Below are 14,422 nucleotides of genomic sequence, written 5' to 3'. Positions count from 1 at the left end.
GTAGGTAGAAAGCAGGAAGGACGATGCCAGGAACGGAAATGTAATACTATATATGTGACGTTGAAGGATCCAAAACCAGAGGATGCAGGGACTTATGTTATGGGATTGTATGCTGAAGGGAAAGATCCATTAGGACAGTTCGTCATTCGAGTTACAGACCCATGGAGTAATAGTACACTGTCCACATCCATTACTGTCCAGGTTGACGCAATGAGCACAGGTATGGGTGTCCTGAAAGACTCTAAAGGGCCATTAGTAAAACATTTGAACTAAGAGGACTTTACCATTGAGGAAAGGTTGGAGATGGAAACCAGTTTCACACCCTCAGGTAACACGTGGCTCAAAATGATGAAAAAAACGCATAAAATGTCTGACTGTGTTATCTGTGCTAAAGCAAGACCTCATTTGGGGACAGTACCATTCCCACTCTCACCGGTGGACGACCCTATTGGTTATAATTGTATGTTAAGTCTTTACAGTGATGTGACCATGGAAAGTGATGCCTGCAGGACCCTGTCTCTCCTGTATCCCAGAGTGCGTGCAATCCAACCGCCTCCAGGAGTGGTCGCCTACCCTGGTAACTATACTTGCATCACACAATCCAACAGCTCTACCATGAATGTGGGACACCTACTTAAGAAGTTTTGTATGTACACCTACAACACAACACATTCGTTCCCAATGTCACACAGCCGATGTTTAACAATCAGAGTAAGGGACTCGCTGATGTCTGGTGGATGTGTGGGACACAGCCCCGCCTTAGACCATCCTTACCTGCTAAATGGGGGGGCACCTGCGCCTTAGTGTCCCTATTATTGCCGATTACCATGCTTCCAATTAGCGCAGGGAAGCTAGAGGAGACAGTACAGTCTACCTATCACAAACATTCCTTGAAGAGACACTGACTTGGGTTTTGGTACATGGGGAGACCCAAGCACCCTTTTCGGGTCTATAGATAGTAGGGTGTATATAGATGCAATTGGAATACCAAGGGGTGTACCAGAGGAGTTCAAAGCTCAGAATCAGATAGCAAAGGGTTTTTAGTCTATACTGCCCTGGATAACTACAAACAAGAATGTGGACTGGATAAACTATATATACCAGCAGAGGTTTTTGAACCGGACTAGGGATGGCCTGAGGGATGTGTCCGAACAATTAGCCGCCTCCTCACTCATGGCACTTCAGAACCGTATGGCACTAGACATGTTGTTGGCAGAAAAAGGGGGTGTGTGCCACATGTTTGGAGATGCTTGTTGTACATTTATTCCCAATAATACTGCCCCAGATGGTAGCATCACTAGAGCCTTGGAGGGGTTGACCTCCCTAGCCAATGAACTAGCAGAGAACTCGGGTGTGGCTGAAAACCCCATCACCAGTTGGCTGGAGGACGTTTTTGGCAAATACAAAGCAATTGTGCTCTCCATGCTTATGTCCGTGGCAGTGTTTCTGGACATATTGGTGTGTTGTGGATGCTGTTGCATCCCTTGTTGTCGCACTCTGGTAAACAGATGGATTGATGTGGCTCTGACCAAAAAAGATCCCCAGAAAGATGCTCCTCCAGCATACTCCATGCCCCTGTTGGGGATGGAGGATGGTGATGAGACTGATTCAGACAATGAAGGAAGTGAATCACCAATGTAATGCTATGCTATATTAACCTTGCTTCTTGTTCCCCTAGTGCGGCCAATTGTTTACCAGTTTGAGGGCCATATAATCCTAAGCTTAGTAGTATTCACACCTGAGGTGTAAAAAGGGGGATCTGTAAGAAATAAAAATAATCAGTCAAGCTGGCTGTGCTGTATGAGGATACAAATTATAGTTGAATAGTATTGTGTGTTTAGTGTGTTTAGTGGAAGAGCACTGTGACAGCTTAGTCATGCAAAATGAGAAAAGGATACTGTTGTGCGTGCCGAAAGCAACAAGAGTGCAGCAACGAAGTTAATATCAGTTTGATATCAGTTTGACCATGAAAGTAAGTTACTTCTCAATCTGGTGGCGCATTGTTCTTTCTGACCATCAGCATAGCTAAAGTCTGTCTAACAACTGATGAAGAGGGCGTGTGCCAAAAGACTGGGACCAGTCTGTGCACCAACCAGGGGACGCCAAGTCTAAACCACGGTACTCCTCCAACTTTTAATAAACAAATCAAAATGCTCTTAGAGACTGATATATGAATTCATGTATAAGCCCGAAAATTCAGTCTAATGAGAGAAGCCTGTGTGCCTGCTCAACTCGGACCCGTGTACACGTTTATGCTTTTATGATTTTACTTAAATAAAATCTTGTTAAACTTTTAAGTCCTCTCCTGTCTACTTAATGGATTTTAACACGCACAGTAGCGCAGCGCTACCGTGACGGCAGCCATGCACCCCGTCACATGTTTAAAAACAATAAGTAACTGTGACAGGAAGCATCTTACTTTAGATATATTTCTAAAATGATAAAAGGCAGATTTTAGTTAGATGTGTTTAGGAGACGTATTTATGGCGGACTTGCTGATTTGCATTCAACCCCTACTCGAGCCATTCGTATGAGTCAGCCATCGCTCTTTGAGTAGATATCCCTCTGTTAGTACAGGTCAATCTGACCTTCCCCATTTTATGAATCTTTGTTTTTGACCCTAGAGGATTTGTGGTTTCCACATCCTCAAAGTAAAGTTGAATCTGTAGTGCATTTGGATGTCTTTTGTACAGGTCATGACTGTCAAAGTGAGCAGTCACAGTAATCACGCATCTTTCCATCTGTACTCTTGTGAGATTGCAAATACAAGGTCTGCATTTTCTCATTGCAAAATATAAATTTAAGTGTCTCAAGTATGGAAATATACTGAAAGGTATTAGCTGTTAGTGATTGTGATTGACTAATCCATGTATTTTTGTGGTGTCAGCTCTATGGCCTAGGAAGATTTCTGTCTTCACAAGAGAATACTTATCTTCAAAATATTTTGTCATTTTAAAGGGGTTGTCCAAATCGTGAAATACATTTTGAGCACTTTCAAAGTCTTTCATTAATAAAACAACATCCTCATTGTCTTGTGGTATTGAATAAGTCCTTAGCAATGAAGTGGTAGATGCTTGAAGGCTATCTACTGTCCTGTCCAATAGTTATTTGGTGCAAGTAACACTCCTTTTGAAATCACTTAAAGTTGCATTTGAAGCAGAGTACATTTATGCGACAAAAGTAGCTGCATAGCTACTTAGTTCTGCACCTTTGGATTTAGATGAAGACAAGTCTGTCTCTACATCCATGTCCTCATCTGATATTGCAGTGTATGGTGTCACATACTATATTGTCTAAAGTCTGGTTAGACAAACTGCTTGCGCAAGTGTCGCCAGACAAATGCTCTCTTGAAAGATGCCTTAAGTAGGAATTCAGATTATGGTAAGTCCTCTGGCAGCCATTTTGACTGCAGATAATGGTATAGTCCTGACTGTCAGATAAAGAGTGCACTACACGTAGATGCCAGCGAGGTTTCCTGATCTCACTGGAAACTGTCTGTTTACATACGGGGCAACGATACATATGAGTTGATTTAGGCCAAGACCTGAAGCTTGCCAATGAGTTCCATCACTGTGGATCGCTGTCTTAGACACTGGCAAGTCATAGATATGCTCGAGAAAGATGAAAACTGAAGTATACCCAACAGCTTATGCAGGGCACAGGTTAGGCTGTCATCATGCAGTGGAATGGCAACCTTGACACTTCTGGCAACAATGACAAACTGGCGTACTTGGCTGGACAGATGGCCAATGCACACTAACTGTGGCTGATGGCTCTGCTGAGGGGGCCTCAAGGATCCATCATCAACATCACAAAGGGGATGCTGGTCCTGTGCTTAAAAAAAGAAAAAAAACATTTCAAGTCTGAAAAATATCAAGGAGCTAACATGAGATGACAGTGTTAAACAAATCAACATATGCATTTAATTAAGATTAAGAGAGATCCTAGGACAGTTGGAAAAACAATTCTACAGATGTTGACACAGACTGTAAATCTGCAAAAGTAGACATATCCTACATATTTGTCAAATTGTTTCAGTTCTAGTAGTCCAGCTATGATCTTTCAAAATAAGCTAAATGTAATTGTAATGTATGATTTAGGGAGAGATTACCGAAACGGTGTGTAAGTATACATACCTGCACAAAATTCAGTAGGTATGACTCAGCATGATAGCATGGTGGCCCAATGGTTAGCACTGTGGCCTCACAGCAAGAAGGTTCTAGGTTTGAATCCAGGTCGTTGCAGGGCTTCTCTGTGTGGAGTTTGTATGTTCTCCCCATTTTTGCGTGGGTTTCCTCCGGGTGCTCCGGTTTCCCCCACCATCAAAAACATGTACTAGGTTCTCCAGTCAGTGCCCTTGATCAAGGCACTGGCTCAGATCTGGAGTTGGTCCGCAGGCGCTGTGATTGGCTGCCCACTGCTCCCTTGAGGGATGAGTTAAATGCAGATAATGAATTTCGCTACATGTATGTGTATGTGACAATAAAGTAACTTTACCTTTACAGCTGACTTCACACTACATCTGCTTGAGGCTGCTGGACCTCTTCCTGAAGCCGTTGGTGGAAGCAGGTGTGTGAGAACTTGCAGCATACTGTAGCAAAGCTCATCTTTTCAAAAACAGCACATGCAAAATGATTAGTACATGTAGGATGATTACATTTAGTTGATAATTAATATAAGTACGACAAACTAGGACAGCAAGGAAGTAACCATAAGTAAACTACTTACCATCATTCTGGTTTCCAGTTTGATCCAACAAGGAGGACACTACACCCTTGTCCAAAATGGCAATCTGCTTCAGTTTTGGGATAATGGACGACTCCCACCTCCTTATGAACATCTCTGCCTTCCCATCAAACAATCTTCCAAACTCCACATCTAGCTGGCATACGAAACAGCAACCGCAAGTACATGTGGTACTTAAATATATATATATATTTTTACTTTAATGTTAGATTATTGACCACTTTCAAGGTCCACTTCAATGGCTAAGCTCATATCTTTGAACACTTAGGAAAAGATTAAGTCTTACCAGGCTTGGGATGTCTGTACTGTTGGACTATGTCTGCAACCGTAGGTGACTGGGTGCTGATCCAATTTCTGCGGTAGCTGAAGGTCTTTTCCATTGCTGTCTTAAAGGACAATTCCGGCGCAAAATGAATCTAGGGGTTAATAACATATGTGTACCGATTTGAACATTCTCTGGGTTCTGTTTTCATGCTAATCGAATGTGTCTTTAGCTTGAAACTAGCTACCGCAAACAGGTGTTTATCTACTAACACTAGCTATCGGGGCACAGGGTAAATCACTATTTCTACACCACTAACAAAGCTCAAAATAGCACTTCAATATATTTGATTACAATGTCACACAGCTCTGTTACACTTATGCTAGTAGATATTTAATCAGCTGTTTATCCGTGAAGAGAGAGAGAGGGAGAGAAAATGGTGCGCAACAATGAGCTGTTTTTCTGAAGGGATACTCAACAAGTCGGCTCTTTAGATCAAATTGTGGTCACCACTACGTATTTTCTTGTCGTTGTTTTGTTTGGTGTAGTTTCAAAAATAGTCGTTTTCCGTCATCGGAGGCATTTTTGCCCAGAGGCAATGGACTACAGCCAGTAGTAGGAGCTACTTCCGCATGTTTTAAACCCGCCCACAGGGGGTTGGACTCGTCTTTACACAAAGCTTACCGAAGCAAAATGAGCATCAGCCATCTTGAATTTTCACTAAACAGGCTTTTCAGCAGAAAACGTTTACAACAATTATGTGCATTCAAACTACCGCACATGTGTACCACCGGGATACATCGGTACAGATCGGAGAATATGCAGGAAACTTTATTACAGACGGAATACTCAACACACTATGCGAGCTTCGCCTGCTACGGAGACCAGCACCTCAGCCTGCGGTGTCGCCCGATGAAAATAGCCGGGGAAAGGGACCTCGACAGCGGTGTCCCAAAGTTCAAGGTGAGCTAGGTGGAAAGCTAATGCTAGCCGGCCACCTGTTCCATCAATCCTGCTTGCAAGTGTCCGCTCATTAGACAACAAACTGGACTACATCCAACTTCAACAAAACTCCCAACGTGAGTCCAGAGACTGCTGTGTTTTTGTTGTTGTGGAAACATGGCTGAACAACAGTGTACCGGACTATCCAGCTACCAGGCCTGCTGCTCTGTCGCCAGGTAGGACTAGTGGAGGTGGGCTGTGTTAACATGGACTGGAGCTTGTATCCAACTAACTGCTAACTGCTGGTGGAGTTTGTGACTGTTGAATGCCGACCATTACACTGTGTTTATACTCAGTGTTTACAGCCCACCAAGCACTAATGCTAGTATGTGTTAGCTGAACTTTACAGAGCCTATTATGTGTGTGCACTAGCTAAATGTAGCCTGTTTCATATGTCGTTTTTATATAATGTCGTCTTTATATAATGTCGTTTTTATATATTTTAAATGTGTAACACCATTTGAGCCACGGTGAAACGTTGTTTTGTGTATATGGTTGAAATGATAATAAAACCCACTTGAGTTGAGTTAAATTTTGCCTCACTGTCTGTCTGTCTGTCTGTAAACGGTACAGTGCGCTCCCAAAGCAGCGAATCAAGTGCATTCTGGGATTTGGTGTCTTTCATCCATATGAGCCAAAAACACATATTCTGGCTTATCTCGACCTAGAAGACACCAATTTCTACTACATAATTGACCCAATTTAAAGATATATTCGTCTTTCCAATGGAGAAATATCCCTTTAAGTTAGATTCAATGTTTTCTGTTGAGATGCTGAAGCGTTGACATCGTGCTATTATTGTAAGCTAGTTTGATTTTGCAGTAGACACACTGTACAGAGTTTTCATTGTAATTACGTTTGAACTGATTCCAAACTGCCCCTCACTATTTACGCTCTTTCTTCATTTTGTAATCAGTCTTCATGGCATATGTCGCCAGCAGTGTCAGCCCGGTGTGCGACAGTAATAATCCTCCGTGCAGAAACACCGTGAGCGATACAACGTTGGTAACATTAATTAAACAAAGCTTTGAGGCAAATAATGACATACACACAATAATAATTTTGCAACGAGGATTTTTAGTAATCGAGTTATTCGAGTTACTTGAGGAATCGTTTCAGCCCTAGTTTCAACCAAGCTACAGTATCAAACACAAAATCAACAATGTACTGTGATCCGGTACATTCACAGTGATAGATTGGATTTGGTAGTCCCAATCAGATTAATTGTAAGCCGTGCACCAGTAATACTTCTTAATCAAATCACATTCAATGTCATAACAAAGTTGCAGCAATAGCTTTTACAGACATCTCTGCCCAGAAACCTTAAGCCTCTTTACTTGTGTGTTCTCTTCGATTTAGTCCATAGATTCTCCACGGTAACAAACGGGACTGTTCACTCGTCAGCGATGCACAGGAAAAACCTGGTTCTCCAAAGCAGTGGAGGCCAAGTTAGTCGACTTTGAAGAAAAAGAAAAGCGGTGTCCAATGTTGTCTGATTTTCTTGTAGGGAAACGTTTCCTCTTCTGCAGATTTGGAAGACTGGGTGCGTGTTTCACTGGATCCAATAGTCCACTTTATCCAGAAAATTGAACAATTTAGCACAAACGTTTGCATGGAAGACAAAGGAGGGAGAGGGTTCAGCGTATTTATTCCGCAGATCAGCTGATCGCACACCCCTGTTGTGTTCAGGGACTGCCAGCCAGTGAGAGATCAGAGTGTTCTTGTGAAGGTGTGTAGTTTTTAGACCATTTTCTCTCATAGACGTGTGAACCCTTATGGTGCGTTCTTTTTGTCCACCGAAGTCGTTTTACGAGTTGTTTTCCGGAGTTACGACCCAGAAGTTGCAAAAAGAACGCCCCCGAGGTCGTATTTACGACTCGTAAAGTCGTCTGAACTCAGAGGACCCCGAGCTCACTTTCAAAGATGGCTACGTCGTGCATCACACGTAGTAAACATTGTGGTTATCTACAATTTTAAGCACTTTTGTCTTTGTTGTAACCAAATGAAGAAGTCGTACACATAGCGCTGTATACTGCTACCTATAGGCATGTCGCTACAGTCTTATTAGGAGTTAAACATAGCGCTGTATACTGCTACCTATAGGCATGTCTCTACAGTCTTATTAGGAGTTAAACATAGCGCTGTATACTGCTACCTATAGGCATGTCTCTACAGTCTTATTAGGAGTTAAACATAGCGCTGTATACTGCTACCTATAGGCATGTCTCTACAGTCTTATTAGGAGTTAAACATAGCGCTGTATACTGCTACCTATAGACATGTCTCTACAGTCTTATTAGGAGTTAAATACCGCCTGATTAGTTATTTTGTAGCTTGTGCAGCTGAAATTGGCTAGAGATGCTCGGTTGCTATATGACAACAACGGCTTTAAGCCGAGTCTTGAGCAGAAAGCAGAACGTTAACGTTAATCAAAACATAATTTTCATGTATCAAACTGTGAAATATATGTGTGTAATATGTCAATAACTGGGTGAATAGAATCCTAAATGTTACTAAAAATGTTACAAAAATCCATCTTTTCTCCGACTCGTAGTATTGTGTGACAAAAAGAATGCAACAACCCGCGGTTATTCGTTTTTCGACACGGATGTGACGTCACGCTCGAGCTCCTAGTCACGATTACAAGACAAAAAGAACGCACCATTAGGCTTTCAAAGTCCCATGCAGGCCCATCTCTTTGTTTGAGAAAGGGTGCTCAGGCTGTAGATTTGCGACATAGGCTGCACTCTTTGTCTCAGGCACATGTTGGCCCTTAGTCTCTCAGAGGTCAGTTTAATCCCCTTTTTTATGGTCCCCAACACTACAAAGCAAAAACTTTAGTTCACTGGTTTAATTAAGCAATATGTAGTAGCACCTTTATAAGAATTGAGTGAAATAAAATTAGAACTTTTTACTCAGCATGTTTAATAATGTATAAATACTTACAAATCTTTTACCCTCTCCAGACACCATCACATTCAGTGAAGGTAAGAGTGTGGTTAACGATTTAGCCAAATGTAGTTTCTCTGCTGTAGAGGGGTAACTGGAGAGCAAAACAAATAAAATGTCATGTCCTTGACCGATTTAATGCATAAATATTCACTGTGTATATTGCTTTATACTTTGTATATCTGTTCATATAGCATATTATATAACACAGTGGTGTATAATAATAGGGGAATAGAGAACATCCTTTTCAGATGACTCCATTTGGGCCACTGCAAAGACAAAAAAAGGAGAAAAGCATCAATACACAGTTTACAGGAAGAACTTCATAGCAACAAGTCCCTTTAAAACTAGAAGGCAGGAAGTCTGTATTATAAGATACAAAAAACAAATGTAGCTTCACGTTCTTATGTATAAAATGATTGAATGATGACTTGTATATCATTTAGAATTGTACTATTATATTAACGGTGGTTGAATAAAAATGATTATTTTTACTTAATCTTACATAAGTAATAAACTTGACTTTAATCAAATTTAACTTATAATATTGTGATATATCAAATTCAACAAGTTTGTGACAGTTATATATTGTAAAATAACCAGTGATTTGTTATTTACTGACAAGTCTGGCAACAATGCATTATTATTCTGTCATTTTCTAGAATTTCAACGAGTTATAGCACATTTACAAGATGGCGGTAGCAAAGACTGCAATAGCCAAAATATATCAAATAATGGCACATGGTCAGAAGCACGTCTGACATATTTCCCCTTTATCCATTTTCAAGAGGTTAAATATTACATCTGGTCTATTATAACTATATATATACGACACTAATAATCTGATCCAATAGCAATTCAATTCTATTCAATTTTATTTATAGTATCAAATCATAACAGAGTTATCTCGAGACACTTTACAGATAGAGTAGGTCTAGACCACACTATAAATTCCAAAACCCCAACAATTACAGTAATTCCCTCAAGAGCAAGCATTAGCAGTGGCTATTGCGACAGTGGCGAGGAGAAACTCCCTTTTAGGAAGAAACCTCGGCAGACCCAGACTCTTGGTACGGGCCGGTTGGGGGTGTGATGAACAGTGGCAAATAATAGTCACACTTGCTTCAGCACCCCTAAAAATAGCCTAGCGGCGCCTATGAATATTACTGTCTCTTAATTGTAGGGTTGGGTACCTTTTGCATCTGAACCAATACCAGTACCGGTACCGGTACCTCGTACCGGTACCGGTACTTTCCCTATGTCTGTTACAAAAAACAAAATTTCAGTTGTAAAAATAATTCCAAACCTATTTATCTGAACATTCTGTTATTTATTAAGAATATTTTACCCTGACAGAAATTAAATAAAAATAAAACCCCTCCCTCTCTCCTCCCAAACCCGTCCCTACAAACTATTAAATTGAATAATTATTAAACTTGGATTCTTGTATTTGTATATTATTCTTTTTTTAGCCTGTTTTATTTTCATCATGACCGTTTTTAATTGCTCTTTAATGTTTCATGTAAAGCACTTTAAATTGCCTTGTTGCTGAAAGGTGCTGTAGAAATAACGCTGCCTTGCCTTACAGCCTCAGCCTGTCAGTCAGTCCCCAGGGCACAGAAACCACTGTTATGCCTGCTTGTCTTACAGGAAGTGTAACGTCAACAGCACTGTGACCGCTTTCGCCTCGCCATTAACATCATAACGCAGCAAACGCTGTCTGCGTGAAGTTATGAAAAACTGTAACCACACTTGAAACCACTTTATCGGCATCGCCGTGACTCACCGTGACTTCAACAAAACTGCAGAGCCGTAGTTTACGCCGTCTGCAGCTCTGCGCACGCGTGTGTGTGTGTGTGCGTGTGTGTGTGTGTGTCGGACCTCTGCTCTCTGTCAACATGCAGAGAGGACAGATAAGCTTGCGCTTACATGCTCTCAGGTACCGAAATTTGGCACCGTTTGATTTTACGTGAACCAATACTCTGTAGTACCGACGTGATTAGGTCGGTAGCGGTAAAAATACCGGGTTCGGTACCCAACCCTACTGAATTGTAATGTGTTACACTACTTTTGCATTACTTTTGAGTTACTTTCACCAAAATAACAGTGGAAGTTTGACTTGGCAGCTAGCTTGTGAATTTAACCACCGGCTCAATCTCATCTTTATCCACTTTAATACATCATAGATTATTCATAATATGTTGTATAATTAATATGAATATGCAAAGTAACTAAAGCTATAAAAATAGAGACGTAAAACGTACAACAGGCAAGTAGGAGAAAATGAAAATACTCAATTAAAAGTACCTTACAGAGGGGGGCACGTGACCATGACTGGCTGAGGACGTGTTCTCGCTCAGCTCCCACTCCCACACAACATTAACTAAATTTCCTGCAATTTACTACACCCCTCTTAGCCTAAAATAGCAACTACATAAGTGGCAACAAACAAGTGAACTTTGCTGGTGATTAACCATGTCGAAACAGACGGAAATTCAGTCACGGAAGTTGACAAATGCTTCAGCTGCTAACGCTAGCTTAGCTAGCGACTCTCCATTACAAGACGATGGGCCTCCGCCTATTGTGGACACCACGACTCTGATCCGCGAGGTAACCCAAAGTTTTACTAACGCCATGGACGAAAAGCTCGCTAAAATCTCCAAGCCAGTCCAAACGCATCACCGCGGCGGAGCAGCGAGTTTCGGATGTGGAAGACACAGTGGCAGGGTTGGAGCTAAGAGTCGCCGAAGCAGAGAAGAAAATTAAGATAATGGCAGATAGCATGGATAATATGGAGAACCGGAGCAGGCGGGACAATATCCGTATCCTCAATCTGGAAGAGGGCACGGAGGGGAAACGTCCTATACAGTTCTTTGAATCTTGGCTTCCGACCGTACTCGGCTTAGAGGGTAGCCCCGGTACTAAAAGCCGTATCAAGATCGACCGGGCACACCGCAGCTTGGGACCACGGGGAGCGCATCTTCGTCCGGTGATTATTAAGCTTCACAACTCCAGAGACAAACCCAGGATAATGGCAGCGATGAGGGCGAAGCCGAACCTGGAGTACGAAGGCAAGAAGATTTTTATTCACCAGGACCTGTCTACTGCGGTTCGAGAGAGACGTCGCGCCTTCAACGGCGTATGTCAAGCCCTTATTGACAAAGGTATCCGTTTCAGCATGCGATTCCCGGCTACACTCACCGTGAACCACAATGGTACGGAGCGCAAATTTGAAACACGGAGAGGTGCAGAAAACTTTCTCAATACGCTGGAATAGAGTCAGAAGATGACTTCGGTCTGTGATTCTCATCTGCTGGTTCACTAAGGACTGAGTAAGTTTTATTATATATATACAGAAGACTGTATATTCTAAAACTATTATTACAGCGAACTAAAACAGTCTGCATGAGAATTTAAATGGGTTGGCTCAACTGTGTTTCTTCCTCTATTAAGATATGAGGGATTTGCTGTTACTGATAATATTGTAGCTACAGGAGCTTTTTGCTGATCTGGCTGATCAGAATAATAATGTGCTCGTTAATTTTATGTTGTGGGGGTGGGAGTGAGATATGGAAACTGTTTTGTTTTCCAGAAGCGATTACTCCTTTCAACAGCATGTGCTCTTACAACACTACCCATTGGGTAGCTTTTTGCTTTTGTTTTTGCTTTTGAGTTCTGACGTTCTCCCATCTGTTGGAGATGGGCATGTTTATCCCAGCACAGTTTATCTGCCCAATAAGTGTGAATTGCATTGTCCCCTTTTTTTGTTTTTGTTATATATATATTATGTTTTATCTACCCTAAACGGATCACTTTCACTGGCTACCTGATAAGTAGTTCACATCATGAGTAACACAAAAATTATTACACTGAATGTCAAGGGTATCAATCATGTGGAGAAGCGGCGGAAAATTCTCTCCATGCTCAAAAAAGATAAAGTACAAGTGGCACTATTACAAGAGACCCACCTCACTGATCTAGAACACTTGAAACTAAAGCGGGACTGGGTCGGCCAAATTTATTATTCTTCGTTTAACTCAAAGAGTAGGGGAGTAGCAAAACTTATCCATAGAAATCTTACATTTACACTTGATAAAGTCATACAAGATACTGAAGGAAGGTATGTTGCTGTTGTTGGGTGTCTGTATGGAGAACGTGTTCTCATAGGAATGCCCCCAATACATTTGACAGCTCGTTTTATTTTAAATTATTGGCTGACATCTCCTCAAGTTGCCCTCCATATGTCATACTTGGAGAGGATTTTAACTGCGTTTTGGCCCCAGAAATGGACCACAGCCCACCTAAAACCCTACCCCCCACCAAAATGGCCCAAGCTACAAAGGGGCTCTGTTCAGATTTGGTTCTATTTGATGCATGGAGGGTATTAACCCATAAGATAAAGACTTCACATTTTTCTCTCGCCCTTATCATTCTTTTTCGAGAATTGATTATTTTTTTGTCTTGAGGTTAACCCTAGACAAGACTACAGCCTGCTCCATTAATCCATGTGCCCTCTCAGACCACTCATCGGTCTCTTTAGAGCTCATGCCACCTTACTATAACCCCTTATCTACACACTGGTGTTTAAATCCTTCTCTTCTAAGTGACCCCGCCTTTTTAACATATTTGGAATCACAATGGGACCTTTTCATTTCAACAAATGATTCACCTGAGATCTCTGCGTCTACTCTGTGGGAAACTGGCAAGGCCTTCCTGAGGGGAGCCATAATTTCCTATACGGCTGCAAAGAGAAAAAGTACACTGGCAAAACAAATAGAACTTGAGCAATAAATTATAGCTCTGGATAGGGACCTCAAGACCACCGCCTCATTATCTATACTTAAGAAATTAGAAGCAACCCGCTCTGCCCTAGACCAACTTTTGTCTCAAAAAGCAGAATCTGACATCTTTTTTGCCAAGCATAGATTATTCGAATCTGGCAATAAACCTGGGAGGCTCCTGGCTCGACTAGCCAGGGGCCAGACAGGGCCTCACGTAATACCATTGCTTAGGGATAGTAAAGGCACAGAGCATTTCGAAACCAAAACCATATGCAACATTTTTAAGGACTTTTATCAAGAACTATATTCCTCCGAATGCCAAAACGAAAAAAAAGATTTTTTGATGGAATACATCTTCCCACCTTAACTGAAGATTGTAGAAATGACTTATGTAGACCAATTACAGCACAATAAGTTACAGAGACCATTAAATCACTACAGAGTGGGAAAGCCCCGGGTCAGGATGGATTCGGGCCTGAATTTTATAAAAAGATGATCAAGCTGGTGGTTGGACCCCTGACTAACATGTTTACTGAATCGTTTGAAAGAGGCACGCTTCCACCAACTTTAAATCTGGCCCACATCGTCACATCATTGTTGCAGGTCTTATAGACCTTGGTGTTGACTGCAAAATATTATCAAAACTCCTGGCTAGAAGACTAGAGGAGGTGCTACCTGTCCT

Source organism: Perca fluviatilis, chromosome 16 (genome assembly GCF_010015445.1).
Source record: "Perca fluviatilis chromosome 16, GENO_Pfluv_1.0, whole genome shotgun sequence".
In the NCBI taxonomy this organism is placed as follows: domain Eukaryota; kingdom Metazoa; phylum Chordata; class Actinopteri; order Perciformes; family Percidae; genus Perca; species Perca fluviatilis.
Note: the sequence above shows the minus strand (reverse complement) of the source record.